This window comes from Balaenoptera acutorostrata, chromosome 6 (genome assembly GCF_949987535.1).
Source record: "Balaenoptera acutorostrata chromosome 6, mBalAcu1.1, whole genome shotgun sequence".
In the NCBI taxonomy this organism is placed as follows: Eukaryota; Metazoa; Chordata; class Mammalia; order Artiodactyla; family Balaenopteridae; genus Balaenoptera; species Balaenoptera acutorostrata.
Window position 1 is genome coordinate 50,220,688 of NC_080069.1, and position 20,719 is coordinate 50,241,406.

The following is a 20,719-nucleotide window of genomic DNA, read 5'->3' on the forward strand; positions in this document are numbered from 1 at the left end:
GTATTTGAATCCTGATTCCATTATTACAACTATGAATTCTGATCCTAGATCCCCCATCTTTAAAAGGAACCATAGTGGTGTTCAGTCTAGATGAATTTTGTGTCAATTAAACAACAATGCTTTCTTCCACCCAGCTCATAACATGGCATATAAAATTAAAGTAAATGTCAACTGTTTTTCTTCCTAAATCAGAAAAAGAAAACCAGTGTGTGCTATGAATAACAGAAACCTTAGGAAAAGTGAAAATGTGACAGTATCATTTGAGATTCTGTTATGGATATATTTATACATGTACCATAGATTTTAGGAGAGTCAATAAAAATGTGCAAATGTCAGTGTAATTTCATGGCAAGTGTCACTAATATAATTGATTCTTTTGTTCTTCATCTTTGCTCTCTTTTATCTTGACAGATGGACCCAGTCAGTGCATACCTGTTGGCTTAGCTTAGAGCCAGTTCTATCTCTGTGTGTCTGAATCATTGGACTCCTTTGTTGCATTGCAGTTTTCTGTTTTATTCTCCAAGTGGCTTCTACTTTGACTTTTATGAATCCTGGTAACTGCGTTTTCCATAATCTATTTTAAGTCTTCAAGTTACTGAACATTAGTTCACTTGGTCTCGACTCATTTTTAGATGTTGAGACAGTCATGTTTCTTTTCCTCACCCGACATAGATTTCTGATATTTGTCCAACTAACTTGATTCCCTCATTGCAGATCGGCTTTCTTTACTCTTGTCCCCAGAATAATGGTGCCTTAAGCCCTTTGCCAAACATTCTTGGCATGATTTGAGTTTGCATGGACTTGACATCTCATGTGTTATAATCTGGAATTAACATTGTTGCCTGAATCCAATTATGACAGGAAGCTGAGACACCTAAGGCCTCAGACTTAGAACCAATAGCCTGAATGTGGCAGGAAATCAGTATACCAGATTTGTAGAGAGAGATCTGTAGTCAATTTTAGATGGTGGGCATCTTTACCTTCTTTGGCTCCTTTGCCTGAGATAGGATTTTCTCTGGTGACTTCCCCATATTATTATAGGAAATGGTACTTCCTTCCTATTCCTTCCAGTACTTTGTTTACTACCAAGAAATTGCTTCCTTTCCACCCTCCTTTAACCCAAGAATTTGGAAATAAAGAATAATTTTCTTTTAGAATTAAACTGAAATATTACTATATTAATATGTCATGGGTCACAGTAGAAATATATAATATTACCTTGTAGCATTCAGGACTCATTATTTAATAATGAAAAAAATGTAAGCCCAAATTCAAAGTAATAACATAAAGAGGAATTATTCACTCTTTAGGCATTTCAGAGGTTGGATTGTATATTCTGCTTCTAATGGTGTTTAACAAATTAGGCCCAAATTTAGCAGATTAAAACAGACATTTCTTTCCACAGTTTCTGTGGGTCAGGGATTAGGGAATGATTTTGCTGGGTGGTTCTAGATCAGTTTCTCATGTGGTGCCAGTCAAGATGTTGGCTACGGGTGCTGTTATCTCAATGCCTGCCTGGGCTTGGAAATTCTCCTTCTAAGGTAGCTCACTCATGTCATGGTTGGTAGGAGGCATCAACTCCTTCCTCATTCTTAGCAGGAGGCCTCAGTTCCATGCCATGTGGGCCATTCTATAGGCAACTCTGAGTGTCCTCTAGGCATGGCAGCTGCCTTCCCCAAGAACCAGGAGAGAGGGAGGGAGAGAGAGGAAGAATGAGAGAGAGAACAAGGCAGATGCTGCCGTGCTGTCTATGGCCTAGTCTTGAAAGTCACTCTTACTTTTGCCACACTGATTGTTAGAGGTGAGTCACTAAGTTCAGTCAAGGTGAAAGGAGTCAACTCTAGCTATTAAAGGAAGATGTGTCAGATACTTTGTGGACATATTTTAAATCTTCCACAGTTTGATGTGCTTAATCAAATCAACCCTGAAGACAGTGATGTTACCTTAGACCAATTTCTACCTTTGGGTTCTGCCTTTTGCAGGATAAGTATCATCCATGGGTGGTTCCCTATGTGGTATTAACATGACCCTAGCCTTAGTATTTGCACATTACACTTTCCAGAAAGAGAATGTGCTCGTAGTTTTCTGTAAAGGAACAAGGCACCATCTTTTGCAAAGGATACCAGCACACCACACTTCACTTTTCATTTGCTTAAACTTGTTCATATGCTGTTTTATAAATCAGCTCTATGGAAATGAGGCAATTTTTTTTTTAACATCTTTATTGGAATATAATTGCTTTACCATGGTGTGTTAGTTTCTGCTGTATAACAAGGTGAATCAGCTATATGTATACATACATCCCCATATCTCCTCCCTCTTGCGTCTCCCTCTCACCCTCCATATCCCACCCCTCTAGGTGGACACAAAGCACTGAGTTGATCTCCCTGTGCTATGCGGCTGCTTCCCACTAGCTATCTATTTTACATTTGGTAGTGTATATATGTCCGTGCCACTCTCTCACTTTGTCCCAGCTTACCCTTCCCCCTCCGCATGTCCTCAAGTCCATTCTCTATGCCTGTGTCTTTATTCCTGTCCTGCCCCTAGGTTCTTCAGAACCTTTTTTTTTTTTTTTTAGATTCCATATATATGTGTTAGCATACAGTATTTGTTTTTCTCTTTCTGACTTACTTCACTCTGTAGGACACACTCTATGTCCATCCACCTCACTACAAATAACTCAATTTCGTTTCTTTTTATGGCTGAGTAATATTCCATTGTATATATGTGCCACATCTTCTTTATCCATTCATCTGTTGATGGACACTTAGGTTGCTTCCATGTCCTGACTATTGTAAATAGAGCTGCAATGAACATTGTGGTACATGACTCTTTTTGAATTATGGTTTTCTCAGGGTATATGCCCAGTAGTGGGATTGCTGTGTCATATGGTAGTTCTGTTTTTAGTTTTTTGAGGAACCTCCATACTGTTCTCCATAGTGGCTGTATCAATTTACATTCCCACCAGCAGTGCAAGAGGGTTCCTTTTTCTCCACAGCCTCTCCAGCATTTATTGTTTGTAGATATTTTGATGATGGCCATTCTGACTGGTGTGAGGTGATACCACATTGTAGTTTTGATTTGCATTTCTCTAATGATTAGTGATGTTGAGAATTCTTCCATGTGTTTGTCGGCAATCTGTATATCTTCTTTAGAGAAATATCTATTTAGGTCTTCTGCCCATTTTTGGATTGGGTTTTTTGATTTTTGATATTGAGCTGCATGAGCTGCTTGTAAATTTTGGAGATTAATCCTTTGTCAGTTGCTTCATTTGCAAATATTTTTTCCCATTCTGAGGGTTGTCTTTTCATCTTGTTTATGGTTTCCTTTGCTGTGCAAAAGCTTTTAAGTTCATTAGGTCCCATTTGTTTATTTTTGTTTTTATTTCCATTTCTCTAGGAGGTGGGTCAAAAAGGATTTTGCTGTGATTTATGTCATGGAGTGTTCTGCCTATGTTGGGAATAAGGCATTTTGATCACTGCCTTTGGGATGGGTCATCCGCACCAATCAATATGGCAGAGGAGATGAGAGTATCCTGATTGATTTAGACATACTGGGGTCCAACCCAGAACTGGAGTGGGGTAATCTCTGTCTCCCCCTGCCGTATTCCTACCCAAACTGCATGGCTGCTCTATGGGGGGGCAGGGGGGGAGAAGAACTGAACAGATACTAATTGAGCAGAAAATTTAAAATCTCTGTCTAATGTTATAAAGAGATCGGATTCTGGGCTGGTGAGAATAGATTGAATAAAAGAAATAGAACACTAAAAAAGAAAATAAGATAGGAGATATACTGAAGGTAGGCATAAGCATGTAAGTTAAGAGATGTAGCCAATGGCAATTAATCTATTATCAAGACCAAATTAGCAATACCATCCCTACTGGGAAGATAGGTATAGAAAGCTCTATCCAAAAGGTTTTTAATATTCCAGTGGGAGAGACTTCTTCTATGAGGGAATAGCGTGAGGCCAATAAAATTCAATTAATATAAATCCTATTCTGCGTCCATGCTTACCAAACACCTATCAGATGATTACTTGGCTCCGAGAATAGAGGTTAAGAATTTACTAGTCTGTATTACCTTTATATGTTTCATCATACCTTAGCAAACTGGAATTCTGGTTTACAGGTCAGATTTATGAACTAAACTAGTTAACATAAGTCTATAGGATTTTACATTCTCTTAGTGTACTGTCAAAATCTGAGCCTAAAAGGCAAATTGGCTTGAGATAAATTTGGCTATAGAACATCATGCTTATTGATAATATTTCTGTGGTGGTTAAATATTAACCTTTAAAAAAAATCTTAATATCTGCATTGACCATACAACTTTACTCATACTAATAAGGATCTAGGACCTCTAGCTAATACTTATTGCCCAAATGCTATATCTAGTTGTTAGTAAAGAAAAATAAATGTAAGCACTTCTCATGGTTTCTTTGACATACAAGGTCAAGAAATCATTTTTCTTCTCTTTTTCAAAGTAACTTTATCCATGATTTCTCATGACTTGTGGGGATTATATTTTTCTTCTTTTCCATTGGCTCCTTCACATTCAATAATGGAAGCAAGCAGTTTGACACTATGGGAAAAAAATAAAATGACTCTATCACATCATCTCATAGCTGAAATATTAAATGATTTTTACTTTCTAATGAACAGTGCATAATATATCATACTCAATAATGTTAGATGTCAAATTCTGTCCTGTTCAGATTAATGAATAATGCTAGAGAATAAATAAGTTAATATCTTGATGAAATAAATGGAATCCATTTTTGGTTGTTATTTGACCAATGCCATATGATTTTGAGAAGAGGACCTGGATGACGAATTTTGTTACATGAATGACTGATTTGTTCCTAATGTGGGCTACTCTTCATGTTCAGATCTAACAAAAGGCTGTTTATGTTACTAAGGAAGTAGCATTTTAACTACTATTATTGCTACATTTCCCTTATAAAACTATAGTGTCTAAAGTTCTGCCTGAATGAAGTCCTAATATGTTTTAAGAGACATCTGATACCTGTACATAGTACCAGGAATATCAAATATGATAAATTTATATATTTTTGTATGTGTGTATGTATGTTTTGATTTTACCTATTTAGAGTTAGTTTTCTATACTTAAATACCCCTAAATCCTGGATATCTCCAACCAATAAACATAGATTTCAAGATTTCTGGTTTACTATAAATACTTTAATTAAAATTTTTTCTTGTCTATAAGTCCATGCCTATGGAGGCAACATACAGGTGTATTGATATATTGATAATATTCATTGAATCAAGTAAAGAGAAAATAATCTTAATCAGTATTGCTCTTAGCTAAATATTCTGCATAAACTCACCTTTTACCCACTTCACCCTTGATCTGTGTAGATAGAGAATAAAACAGTCAATGGTAAAGGTCATGTGTACAAAAAAAGTGGATTAATCCTCTTCCCTCCACACAGTATAGTTAAATGGACTAGATGAAAGGTTAAACTCTGTTCTCAATAATAGAGGAGGAGAAAAATTGAAACTAATTTAGAAAAGTAAAAATTAATCAAAACATCCAAAATATTGAATAGCAAGTACAAAAGAATTGAAAATGTAGCTCTACATATGAATGGAAATACTCAAAGAGGGGAAGAATCAAAATTCAAAAACTACTTGCCTTATTTTTGAACATATTGGGATTTATCTTTTATGCCCCTCCCCATACACATAAATAGTATTGGAAAGAAAGAACTAAATTTAAATTGAACAGCTATTACTTATTGGGCACATACTCTTCGCTAGACACTGGAGTAAGTGCTATATATGCATTATAGTATTACATTCTTATCTACATAAGAATGTATCATTGAAATGCATACTGTTTTGACACCACTTTCCTAAATAGCAAACTCATGTTTAGAGAGGGTAGTAAATTGGTGTAAGGTTAAAAACTAGTAATTGTTGGATCTCTGAGGTCTGGACTCAAGCTTAATGAGGTTTTAGTGCCAGAGCTCTTTACTCTGACCCCGTATCCATTGCATTTGGGTTGAATATTTTAAAATTCTTTTAAATTAAGACTTTATTTTTTAAGAGCAGTTTTAGGGTTACAGCAAAATTGAAGGGAAGGTACAGAGATTTCTTTTATACCTCCTGTCCTTACCCATGCATAGCTTCTTCCCCTGTTATGAACATCCCCCACCAGAGTTGAACACTTGCTACAAACCTACTTTGACACACCATAATCACCCGAAGTCCAGAGGTTATATTATTAGTTTACTCTTGGTGTTGTATATTCTATGGATTTGGACAAATGTGTAATGGTGATGTGTCCATCATTATAGTATCATGCAGAGGATTTTCACTGCCCTGAAAATCCTCTGTGCTCCACCTATTCATCCCTCCCCCCACCCTTAACCTCTGGCAACCACTGACCTTTTTGTTGTCCTCACAGTTTAGCCTTCTCCAGAATGTCATTTAGGTGGCATCATATAGTATGTAGTCTTTTTAGACTGAATTCTTATACTTTTTAAAAAGCAGTAAAATTTTTAATAGTTTTGAACATTTTTTAAAAAGCATTAAACTTGATTCTAGAGTTCAAATACTACAAAAGAAGACATGTTATAGGTGATTACCTGCATCTGGCAGACCTGCTGAGCATGGGCTGTATGCACCAAAGCAGCTGGTCAATAAAAAGATGTCTGCTTCCTCTTATTTCTGTGCATCAGATAATTTTCTTTAACCAGTGCAATGAAGTCTTGTATTAGAAATGCCTTTGAACCTGTATGGTTGGCTGCGAAGGAGGAGAAGCAATTGTTTGGTTCTTAACATTGTTACTGGGTTGGAATTTAGATGTCTTTCTTCCGCTTTTTTCCCCTTTCTTTATTTTTATTTATTCCTCATTTTTTTACCCCTTTTTACAAACAGATATTTATAACTATAGCCCCAGAGATTCTGGTTAAAAAGCTGGTCCCGATTTCTGTGCAGGCGCCCTCCCTTGATGGTGATCCTCGGCGTCTCCTATTCCTTGGGGGTGGCACAGATGTCATAGGCGGCCGGGAAGCTGGAGGGCGTGCCGAACCCATCTGCCTGGGCTGCTGCCTTTTCCCCACCCACTCTTGGCACTTTAGCTGCTGGGCAACACCTCCTGCACAGACTGGGCCTTGTTTTTGATAGCTCCCGCACTGAGGGTGAGGAGTGAGCAGAGAGGGCCCCGGTGGTCCCTGATTCAGGGTCCCCTGGGATTCTTCGGGGGCAACTGCATAGGGCGTGGCCCTGGTAGAGTCCCTGCAGGCCTCGCATCAAGAGGGCCAGGTGGGCAGCCGACTCCTTAATATCCTCTGTGCCCTTCACAGCAAGGAAGCCGTGGACCACCTGAGTGTTGGTGGCAGCCGAGGTGGTGCACCGAGCCGGGCTCCGCCACCAGTGCGCTCGGTGGCCCAGGCCGCTGCGCTGCAGCTGGAATCGTGCTCCCGGAAGTGGCCATCGGTGCCGCCGCTGCGCAGGTCACCCCATCGCCTGCGCTCCACCGTGTGGGCCTGGACCAGCTCCCTGGGCCTCCCTGCTGGGTCTCTGGGCCCGGTCTCCTGCGGCACCCACATGAAGTCCCCACGTGCTGCTTGTGCAGCCTGTGGGTCCCGTGCAGCCCATGCGGCTCCTGGAGCAGCCAGGGCCTCTGCCTAGCGGCCTTGGTCTCGCTGAGGTCCAGTCCGCACACGACAGCACCTGTGCTTCAGGCCCGGCCCCGTGGTGAGCTTTTTGTCCTAAATACAGGATGGCTTTGATTATGCATTATTTCATAACCTAGTTATATCACATAGAGACGAATGATCTTTGAAAGGTTTTTCACAAATGAGGGCTTTAGATATATATATGTATTCATGCATTGTGAACAAAATAACTAAAATAGCATATTATTTAAGGGTCAGTGTCATTGGTTGTTTTGTAATTTATCCTGTAGGAGGGCAAAGAACCTAGGAATTAATTAGTGTTTCTCACCAGAGCATATGATTACTACACCCAGTTAACACTGAGGTAAACTTGACTTTCTTTTCTAGATAACATTAAGTAGAAGGTGTATTTTTCCCCCTTCAAGCATGACTTTTCATTGAAAGTTTATCATCAATTTTGGACTCTATAGCCAATATCGAATGCATCTGGTTGTCTAATAGATGACTCATAATTGTTGGCTCAGGATAATCTATATTTCTAATTCTACTTAGTCTGAATAAATGCTTTTGGTAATGAGTGTCTGTAGTCAGATATGGATTAACTGAACTCTGGAAAGATTACCTATGCATCTTTTGTGCTTTTTGTGTCATTTAGATGTCACTGATATATTCTCTATAGAGGAAAAAAATGATAGCATCTTGAGATGATTTCTTGTGATTTAGGACTTATGATTTTTTAGTGTAACTTGAATTTATTTCAGTAATGAAGTATAGAGAATATGATTAGCCAGGAGAAACTTGAGACCAAAATGATCTTTCCTTTTTGGACCTGATGATCAAAAATCTGAGCAAGAAGGGTACAGAAGTCCTAGGAATTATTTCTGATAAAAGTATTCCTGTTCATTCCAGTAGAATTACAAGTAAGGGTATCTCTCACTAGGCACACATGCTCCCAATGATGATTGCAATACAAGGAAATCTCTGTAACATGCAAAAAGCTTACTTCCTAGGTTTTGGTGACTTTCTAAAACAATATGAACCAAAAAGTAGCTCCAAAAAATACTTTAGATATTCCCTAGATGTTTTCTGCATTGAAATACAATCTATATGTCCTTAACATATATTTTATTCTACGAAAGAAAGATATATATATGTAAATATCCTCCCTTAAACTAAACTAGATGGCAAGAATCCAGAAAACCGTGAAAAACATTATAAATTTGCAATAGGAACTCAAGATTTCTTCTTTTAAATTTGGAATGGAATATATGAAACAAGTATATAGTTTATTCATACTAGAACTCAAACATTTGGAATTTTTGTTCTGATTTATAGACTCTGTGGTTATTGTTACTTTTTTGCACATTTCTGTAATTACCTTAGCAAAATCCCAAGAAACTTTAGTTTGGAAGTCGGTATGATACAGTGAAATTAACTTTAGTGTTACATGGATTTAACTTTAGAGTTTAACTTGGACTATACTACTCAGTAGCTGAGGGTTTTCTGGCTACACTTAACTTCTCTGAGTATCAAATTTCCAATTGTAAAATGGGAATTATAAATTCTACCTTGTTGAGTTGGAGGATCAAATGAAATCTTGTAGGTGAAACACTTACCAAACACTTGGCAATATATAAATGTTAGTTGCCCTCCTTGCTCCCCCTAATCCTATAAAGTCATTAAAATCAATGTGGACTATTTCTGATACTAGCATATATCAACATGTTCATGCAGAGCTAAGGAAAAACCAGAAACCATGCACATCTTAATATATATTTTAAATGGAAGCATTTTTACTCTAAGAAGTTGAGGAATCTTGGTATTAGTAACAGCAAATGCCTTTTCTCAAAATGGCCTTTCTAGCGCATAGGATAAGCACCAGATTTTTGCAAATAATCTCCCAAGCCTCCGTCAGATAAGTTTTATTCGTTGTCCTTTTGGAAAACGCCGAAGGGCTACAACTTGTTCATAAATATGTTCAAAGAAAGCGCTCTTTGTTGCTTTCAAAACTTCTACATTTTTGCCCTTAGATATATCTCATGGGTATTTCATTTCTATTTTTTATTTCCTTTTATTGTGATTTAGTTCTTATCTGGCAAAAGTCTAGTTTACATTTTCTTTTTGGTAAGTTTTTATTTAACTAAGTGAAGCTAGTGTTAGCTCATTATATCTGAATCAGATGATTTTTTACACTTACTGATTGTCCTTAAGGATATATTTGAAAGTTTTGCCTTGAAAAGGAAAATGAGCAATACGTCTACAGATTGTACTAAAAGGAGTTGACTTCTGATGAAAAAAATAAGGTGGTAGTTTTGAACTTTCAGAGTTCAAAGTACAGCATTTCCCTCAATAATTAACTAGAATTTAAGAAAAATTTCAAAAGGAATCAACTTGCTCAAAGTATATTTTAGGGATTTTTTCCCCCACTGGTATTTTTTTTCCTTTATGTAACAGAAGCTTGAATATCTTTGAGACAATCTACCTCAATCATCAAATTGGTGAGAGTTCTTATCTCCAAGGCATACTGACACTGGATAAATGCTTTTTGATGAAGTTGGTATCTTAAATTTTAGGAGCAAGACACTTCTAGAATCTTCTATTATTCCTCTGCCGGGCTTCTTACATGGTAGATAATGAAGAAACTGAAAGTGAGAGAGGGAAATGGAAGTATGATGGCTCCCAGGTCTAGTGAATACCCCAAAGCCCAACAAAAGGAAGACAGAGCTGTAGTTCTAATATAATTTAACTGAACAATATGTCTCCAAGGTGAAGGTAGATTTTAATCTGAATAAACAGTGTCAGATATATATACACACACACACACGTATGTGTGTATATATATATATGTAAGTATATATACTCTATTTTTGGTTCAAAAGAACTCTAGGGTTGGAGAGACTATATCTTTTACTCAAGGACAGAAAAAAGAGGACTTAACAACATTTAATATAAAAATGGTTTATCTTAAATCTTTCTGGATTTAATATTACTCCATGTGTTTTCTCCAGAAATGGAGATGACTTAGCTCTCTTTGTAAAATCTCATATGCCTCAGTTATGAGGCCCATGGAATTCCTGCACTTCCATACAATAGATGTCAAAGGTATCTTTTACTTAGCTGAAGTCTCCATATTAGCAGAGAGGAGCTTGAGTCATATTCTGCATTTAAAAAGTTCTGATAGAAATTTTACTGTTCCTTATGATGAGTTAGTCCCAGCTAAAGAAAACGTCAAGTTACTTTCCTTTTAGCTAGAAGGATATGAATTCAGTGTTGAAATGGTGCTTAATATTAATCATAATGATTAGAGGGCCCAATTGGCAGAACCCTATTAAAAAAGAGATGGACTATCTTTAATAAATAAAATGCAAAAGTGAATTTACTTAATACATACAATTACTGAATGAAATTCATGAAGGATGGACCTGTACCTGGGGCCTGATGAAGGTGGGTCTAAAAGAATTTTGTGGGGAATAATCTGGGCTACTGACGTAGAGAAGATCCAGGAGTCATGGAATTTTTTGGAGGAAATGAAGTGTTTTATGAGAGAGTCTTCAGCTTCATGAAAGTGAAACCCCCAGTGATGTGTGGATTCAAAACTCAGATTGAGGAAGAGTTTAAAGAAGGGATGGAGTCTAGAAGGAGCTATGGGAAGATGGAGCATTTGATGGGGAGGGAGTAGTGGTAGGGTGTGAGGTCTATTATGATACACACTGGAGGAATGAACAGGAGAAATTCAGGAAGTCCTCCTGCACCATAACATTGCTCATCATTTATTCATATTGTATCTGAAGGTGGCAAAACCATTAGGTGCTTTGGGAGCCTAGGGAGAATTGACGCCAAGAAGAGTTGCCATTAAGAGAAATCAGTTTCTGTGATCAAGTCAGTAAGAACACTATTGGCACTAGTGGTTAAGGACTTACATGGAGTCTAGGAGAGTCAGATCAGGGACCCTAGTTGCAAGTAAGGACTTGGAGTTTTATGGAAGCATTGGTGAGGGTGGGAAAGTAGAGTGTACAAGTTTTCAGTAAACATAATCCCAGTGGGATCTCTTAGTAAATACACATATTGAGAACAGATAGTGGGTATTTTATACTTGTTAATAGGAATGAATATTTTCTTTTAAGAAACAGGATTGACAGGACAGCCTCATTTCTCACAGTTGTTCACTGTCTTCTCTCACACCCTATATTCTGGCCATGTTGATCTATTTAACTTGCCTTGTTCTCTCACCACACTTGGTAATGTGAAATTGCCGTACCTCTTGCCAAAAACTCTTTCCTTCTCTTCTTTGCTTCATTTCTCTTAGATCACAATGAAGACTCCTCTGAAGTAGGCCTTCCTTGAATCATCCTGGCCAAGCCCCTTCTTCATACTCTCTTGATTCTCTGTGCTTCCATTCATCATAACATTGAACACATTGTCTTGTTTTAATGAACTGTGAGTGCTTTCAGATCAGAGGCTGTTTCAGTTTTGTTATTCACATTATGGTGCTTGGTCCTGAGTAGGTGTCCTCAGTAAATATTTGTTAAGTAAATGAATGAGTGAATGAATGAATGAAAATAAGCAGAACCAAGTACTTTCTGGCACTATATGTACTCATAATAGAATTCCATAGCCTTTGAACCATGAAACTAAAATTGTTGCAGATAGAATTTTTTCTGAATTCCATTGTGCAAGGGCTTTTATTCTGACTGAGCATGGGAAAGGCTCCTCTTGACTTCATGCAAATTATACAGAGATAGAACTGGTTATCTGACAGATGAATCAGTGTATCAAATGTCCCAAATTGCTGCATTTGCTTTGCTTTTCTCCCAAGTTAAACAACTAAGTCTCTAACCTAATTAGAGTCTAAGGATTTGTGGGTTTTAATAAACTGAGAGTGAATTTAGACACATTATTTTAGTGTTCTATAGCCATGCCCACATTAAGATAATCATATTTCTTTTTTTGTATGCTGCCTCAGAGTCTTTTTAGAAAGAAGGATATAAATAAATTCAGTACAACTACAACATGAATGTTATTCTCTAGGGATAGTTTGGGGGAATTGTGTTTCAGTCTGACCATCTGAGGAATAAAATCCTGCCTTTGGAGTCTTCTGAAGGGAAAAAAAAAACCTGATAGATTCATGAATTATCCAGGTTTCACTGGAGAATACTGACCCATCTAGAGTGAACCCTAGTTGAGTTGTGTCTCCAGCTGTCAGTGTCTTCCTCTTCTCCAGTACTCCTCCTCCTCTCTGTCATTCACTTGATTAGAAGAATAGCACTTTGGCTCCTCAATATGATCTTGACCCAAGAGGGGCTAATGGTATGGAATTGAGTCTAAGAGATTCTGTTGTCTAAATACATTCTAGTGACTTTGGTATGGAGGAGTTGTATGTACACTAAAGTACTGTTGACAGTAGTGGTTTTCCCTATATAAACCAGTAAACAATAGAATACAGTCTTAACTGAGGGAGAAGAATGAAACAGAAATGAATGAACATAGCAAAGAGGCATACAGAGGACTTCCTGGGTTATCTATAGCCATAAGGTGTTGGTTCATTTTTTCCTGAGGATTTCCCCAGACATTCTGTGTTCCTATAATAATTAAACCCCGATTTTGAGTTCCAGCTCAAGGACATTTCTGTTACTTGCAGCCTAAATAATCTAATTCTCAGACCATTCTTGACTCACTGATCACAGAGACACAAAACTCTGCTTCCTGTCACTGCTATAGACACAATTCAGTGTGGTAATGAATGTTGAGACTTGAGCCCTACAATCAGGGCACTGTGGATAATGTGTCATCCTTTTCAAAATTTGCTCTTAGGAAAGAGTTGGAAATTAATTCACTATAAGTGAACATGACTGATAGTATTGTCGAACCCAGTCTGCCCCAATTGAACATTTAAAATTTTTAAAGAATTCAAAATTTGATCTAAAGAAATGGCACTTTGTGAGAAAATTTAGGAATCATGTTCCTTTCCTCCCTTCTTCCCTCTCTTCTAACCTTCCTCCTTTTTTCATTGAAAGAATTGGTGGAGAGAGAATGTTGGACCTCTGAACTCATGGCAATACGTAGCTTTCTATCTTGTCTGAGGGTAGAACACACTTGCGAATTCTGAGTCCCTAACTGGCAAAGCAGCTTCAATCCCTGTTTCTCCGCATCTGTGAGTTGTTAGGATGCAGCGTGGTACAGTGGTTAAGACAGAAACTCAAGGGTCAAGCCACTGATCCATTGTATGACATTTTGCAAGTTACACTTCTGATTCTCAGTATCTTCCTCAGCAAAACAGACACAATTTTACCTGTATTTAGGACGACTGTGAAATTAAATGTGATAAAGCATGTAACACGGGAAATAATTGCTCTCATGAACAGCATTGCTTCATCCTAGCACACTCTTGCTCACAGCGCCTCTCCATTCACCTTCCACTTCCAGTTTGAGACCAAATGTCTTCATTTTTACCTCAAGCAGCATAAAAGAGGTACCTCTTCCAGAAGCTCTACATTCCCTACTGCTGCCCATACAGACCATAGATTGGAGTTGAACCTTAGAAGTCTAGCCTGATCACCCTGTTTCTCTGTTGAGGAATATGAGTGTCAGGGTGAAAACCTGGCCTAACAGCTACTAGTGCAAGGTGTCTTATAAGTAATATTCTCCTGTTGGTGTACCTGGGGAACAGAAAGTTCCAAGATAAAAACTGCCTGTCTTGTGGGGTTTCTCAAGAACCCTTTAGGCCAGTGCTTCCCCAACTTTTGCCCTGGGACACTTCTGAAGGCGATGAGAGAGAAATCATCCTTAGGGGCCTGGCAGAAGAAATATCCCAACCCCTTTTCAAAAAAAATTTATTTTATATTGGAGTATAGTTGATTAACAATGTTATGTTAGTTTCAGGTGTACAGCAAAGTGATTTGGTTATAGGTATATGTGTATCTATTCTTTTTCAGATTCTTTTCCCATTTAGGTTGTTACAGAATATTGAGCAGAGTTCCCTGTGCTATATAGTAGGTCCTTGTTGGTTATCCATTTTAAATATTTTTTGAAGTCATGTTTTAAGATTCATATACATTTTGCATTTTTTCTCCAGAATATAGCCATGTCTGTTTCAATATAAAAGAGAAGATTTAAGTGTAATACTATTGAATAGCATTGTTCCATGTAGTGCTAAAATTATCCTGTGGCTTCTATGCTCCCAGGACACTACTGCTACTTACATTTCTACAACTTGAAAAATAAGGCATTTAGATGTCATGTTTTAATAAGATGGTTATTTTCTCCACTTCCCTCCATGTATTCAGAAGACTAGAAAGGCTGACTCTAATAGTAGCTTACCTTACAGGAATAACACCAGTAAAACGGCTATAAATAGATTGCTGTTGATGCGGTACTTATATTTTGCAATGCTAGTGCTATAATCTCTCATTTCTTGACTCTGGTGCTTTGGAAATATCATTGCACTAAATGGGTTACTTCCTGGCTCTAATTTATTCCTATTTTAATACCTTTAATATTTATCTATATTATAAACATAATACAGCAGAGGTTTAAAAGTGGAAACTAAATTCATAGTTATTGAACCATGGAGTTAATATGTTGGGTATTGAAAAAATTGGGGGATATTGGTTCCATAACCAGACAGAAAAGGAATAAATTTATTTATAAACTCAATTAATTGCAAAGGGAACTTTCAGGTAGTCGTTACGGGCTTCTATGCATGGATTCTTCGTTACACAGAGAGTGAATGTAATTAGCAGAATATTTTTTTAAAGTGCACATCAACCCCAAGGATGAAATGCAGCCATGAAATAGGCTTCTCAAGTTCTGGAAGCCATAAATTACGAATGCTTTAACTTAATCTTCTGGATATTCTCCAAATAGCAACCCTGAGTTCCCCAGAGTGATATGCTCTTATTTTCTCCCCATGTGCATTTAACTCTACTCTTTATTGAATTAAAAAAAAAAAAAGGATTTAAAAAAACGGGCTTGGTTTATTGCCCCTAATAAAATAAATGTAATCTGAATACTCAAGGATATAATCAGATCATAGCACTTCAACTGTATTACTAACACGGCTGTAAAATAAGTTGTACACCGAAAAAAGCCCACCACGCAAGCTCTTCTTGTCACTGTGCCCCATCCATATTTTCTTGCCATTTTCAGTCTGTCAACACTTTTTCCCCACTCTTTGGGTTGTACCTAGTGATTTTTCACTTATGTCTTGTTACCTTCTACTTTAATATACAGAGACAGGAAGAACTATTTTACCCCATTTATGCATCCTTAGGCTTTGGACTCTAAATCCATCACCTGACTACTCTGACTGTTCATTTCTATCTATGCTCATTAAATCAGATGCTAATGCAGGAAAATGGGTATTTTTCATGTTGTTGTTTCTCAACAATTAATCTTTAAACTCTTTGAACCTTGCAAAGTGAAGTTTGTTCCTGATGATGATCTCTAATAGAAAGATGAAGCAATAGCAAATGTTTTTTAACTTCCTAAGTAAAGTTTGAAATCATAGACAAAAGGTAAAAATTTCCTTATAAAGATTTTAACTAAGTCTTTATAAGAACTAATTTAACTGGTACTTTAATTTTTAGAGGAGACAGACTAAGTAATATTTTTCTCTTAGCTTTGGAAGGTTTATTTATCTGGAGCAGTTTATTTAAAAATATTATAATCTTATTAGATCATCAAAATTTTGACAATTATTAAACTCAATTCTCAGATTTAGTGCAGCACAATTAATTTGAATCTATAGATCTTTGCTAAGTAAAAATGTGAGGATTGTTATATAAATTCTATTAAAAGAAAGATTAAGTTCAGAAGTGGTCACAGCATTCACTGATGGTCATTCCTATTGCTCAAGTGAGAAATCTTATTTAATATTATTCAATAAAGAAATCAATATTTTAGAAAAATACATACTTTATTTTTATACTCAATTCTGGAATGATTTTTCTCCTCTCCTTCTTCCTGCCTTGTGGGCACTAGAAGGGAGCCATTTGACAACATAGTTGAGTTATAGCTCGAGTTATTGACCCCTGGGAGCAAATGAGACACACCTGGAGTTGACTGAATCATATGAAAGTCTTCCCAGCCAGAAAGATTTAGGACAAATCTTTCTTTCCTCTATTTTAGTTGAAAAACCACCAAGTTACAATAATGTCTCTAATATACCACATCACTGAGATCTTATTCTTTGAAGCAGCCTCTTTGTAATGTTCTTTTGTTCAAAAAGCTTTGTGTTTCCTCTGGAATTGAGGGTGTTCTTTAGTAAAAAAAAAAAAAAAAAAAAAAAAAAAAAAAAAAAAAACAACCCATGTCTGCTAAGAGCCATGGATAGAACTCTTGTTACTAAAGTATTCAGTTCAGTCCAATAAATCATTGAATTGATCCCTCCTCCCCACATTAGGATTGATTTGTAGTTTGCCTGATTTGAAAAGATAGTTGTTATGGCATTATGTGGGCAAAGCCATTGCCACCATAGTGAGTACCCTTAGGAGATACGGCTGTGGTAGTCAAAAGACAAATGAGCATCTCGTATGCACAGGCCTGCTTTAAATCTCACACTGTTAACTATTCACAAATAGCTCAAATGAGCTTAAGTGGTAGAAGGTCTGAAATGGCTCACCAAAGCCGTCTTTTCTGGTGTTCCAAATAGCAAGTACATGATAGATGCTTAGTTGGAGAGAGAAATGTTAACTGTCCCACAGATACTTACTCTTGTGGATTCCCTAGCTCTTCAGGTTTCCAGACTCCTCACTCTTGCCCCAGGTTCTCTCCTGAACCACCATAATTCCCTTTGCTCAGGATTACATGGTCCTTTAGTGATTATATTATTATTATGATTATATTGTTTAGACCAGAGAATCTCTACAAAAGATAGGTGCTTTGAATGTGGGTATAACTGACCTTTGAGAAAGCAAAAAATAAAACTAAAAGCAAACAAAAACAATAAGCAAAAGGAAATTTCCTAGGAAGGAGGAAAAAAGGACAGAAAAAGATTCTGTCAAATAGTATTAAAAAATCAAAGTAAGTGAATAAAGACATTGCAACATAAGTTGAGAAGGTGGACACAGGAATAAAAAGAGGAGAACTAGAAGGGCTATTCATATTCTGGACTCTTTATCTGGTACTTTAGCTGGGGCATGACCTTGATCAAGATGACTTGGAAAATTAGTTGATGGGGAGGGAACCAGTAGGAAAATACATTGAGCACTAGTGAGCTTGAAACTGAATTTTGAAATCCCTTTACATGAGAGGATAGCCAACAGGCACATAAAAAGATGCTCAACATTGCTAATCAGAGAAATGCAAATCAAAACCACAATGCGATACCACCTCACAGCGATCAGAATGGCTGTTATCAAGAAGACCACAAATAACAAATGTTGGAGAGATGTGGAGAAAAGGGAACCCTTGTACATTTTGGGTGGGAACGTAAACTGGTGCAGCCACTATGGAAAACAGTACAGAAGTACCTCATAAAACTGAAAATAGAACTACCATATAATCCAGCATTTCCACTCTTGGGTATGTATCTGAAGAAAATGAAAACATTAATTCGATAAAAAAGATGTCATGGTGTATGATTCCTCTTATAAATTGTTGGATTCAGTTTGCTAATATTTTTTTGAGGAAATTTGCATCTGTGTTCAACAGATATTGGCCTGCAGTTTTCTTTTTTCCTTTTTTTTTTTTTTTCTAGTGTCTTTGTATGGTTTTGTTATCAGGATAATTTTGGCCTAATAGAATGAATTCTGGAGTATTCCCTTCTTTTCAATATTTTGGCATAGTTTGAGAGGATAGGTATTAGTTCAGCCAAACTTTCCTAGCTCTTGGCTTCATTGATCCTTTCTATGGTTTCTTTTTTTGGTCTCTGTTTATTTCCTTTCTGATCTTTATTATTTCCTTCCTTCTGCTGACTTTGGGCTTTGTTTGGTCTTCCTTTTGTAATTTCTTTAGATGGTAGGTTAAGTTGGTTGGTTGAGGTTGTTTTTGTTTTTTTTTTATTGAAGCAGGCCTGTTTTGCATATACTTCCCTCTTAGATCTGTGTTTGCTGTGTCCTATAGATGCTGGAAAGTTGTATTTTTATTTTCATTTGTCTCAAGGTATTTTCTGATTTCCTCTTTGATTTCTTCATTGACCCAGTGGTTTTTTAGTGGAATGTTGTTAATTCTCTGCATATTTGTGGTTTTCCCATTTTCTTCCTATAATTAATTTTTATTTTCATACCATTGTGGTTGGAAAAGATGCTTGATATAATTTATACTCTCTTAAATATGTTGAGACTTATTTTGTGGCCTAGCATGTGATCTATCCTGGAGAACGTTCTGTGTGCACTTGAAAAGAATGTGTGTTCTGTTTCTGAATAGAATGTTCTGTAGATATCCATTAAGCCAGCTGGTCTAATGTGTCATATAAGATCATTGTTTCCTTAGTGGTTTTCTGTCCAGATGATCTGTTCATTGACAGTGGGGTGTTAAACTCCCATACTATTACTGTCTTATTGTCAATTTCTCCCTTTTTGTTAACAGTTGCTTTTTATATTTAAGTGCTCCTATATTGGGGGCATATATGTTAATGAATGTTATATCCCCTTCTTGTATTGATCTCTTTATCATTATATAATGTCCTTCTTGGTCTTTTGTTATAGACTTTGCTTTATAGTCTGTTATACTTTGTCTGATTTGAGTATTGCTCCCTTAGATTTCTTATTGTTTCCTTTTGCATGGAATATCATTTTCATCCCCTCACACTCAGTTTGTGTGTGCCTTGAGCTCTGAAATGAGTTTCTTGTAAGCAGCTTACAAATGGCTCTTTATTTAATCCAATCAGCCACCCCATGTCTTTTGATTGGAGCATTTAGTCCATTGATGTTAAAAGTTACTATATTATATATGAAAGTATTGCCATTTTCTTATTGGGTTGGCCAAAAAGTTCATTTGGGTTTTTCTGTAAGATTTTATGGAAAAACCCAAATGAAATTTTTGGCCAACCCAATACTTCTTTTCTGGTTGTTTTTGTAGTTCTTCTCTGTTCTTCTATTAGTGTCTTCTCTTGTGGTGTGATGATTTTCTTTAGAAGTATGCTTGTGTTGCTCTCTCTCTAGTTTTTGTGTATCTACTGTAGGTTTTTGATTTGTGGTTAACATGGGGTTCATATATGTTGCCCTATAACTATATCTACTACTTTTAAACTGGTAGATTTAAGTTCAAACACATTCTAAAAAAAATCTACATTTTTTACTCCCCTCCCCCATGTTTTGTGTTTTTGATTTCATACTTTACATCTTCATGTTTATCCCTTAACTGTTTATTGTAGTTCTAGTTGACTTGACAATTTTTTGTGTTTTATCATCATACCAGCTTATATAAGTGGTTGATCCATGGCCTTTTCTATATATTTGTCTATAATAGTGGGATTTTTTTCTTTCCTATAGATTTTTACTCGTTATATTCTTTTCTTTTCTACTTAGAGAAGACACTTTAACATTTCTTTTAGGGTTGGTTTAATATTGATTGATTCTTTTAGTTTTTGTTTGTCTGAGAAGTTCTTGATCTCTCATTCAAATCTGAATACTAATTTTACTGGGTGGAGTATGCTAGGTTGAAGGTTTTCCCTTTCAGCACTTTAAATAATCATGCCACTTTCTGGCCTGCAAATTTTCTGTGGAAAAATCAGCTGATAGTCTTATGGGGGTTCCCTTGTATGTGACTCGGTTTTTTCTTGCTGCCTTTAAAATTCTTTATTTTTCACTTTTGCCATTTTAATTATGGTATTGCTTCATGTGAGCCTGTTTAGGGTCATCTTGTTTGGGACTATCTGTGCTTTCTGTACCTGGATATCTGTTTCCCTTTTCAGGTTTGCAGTTTTCAGCCATAATTTCCTCGAATATATTTTCAACCCTTTTCTTTCTCTCTTTTCATTCTGGGACCCCTCTATTGAGAATGTTGGTATGCTTGTTGTTTTCATAGTGTTCCCTTTAAACTGTTCTCATTTAAAAATTTTCTTTTTGCTGTTCTGATTTGGCAGTTTCCATTTTTTTATCTTCCAGATCACTTACATCTTTTTCTGTATTA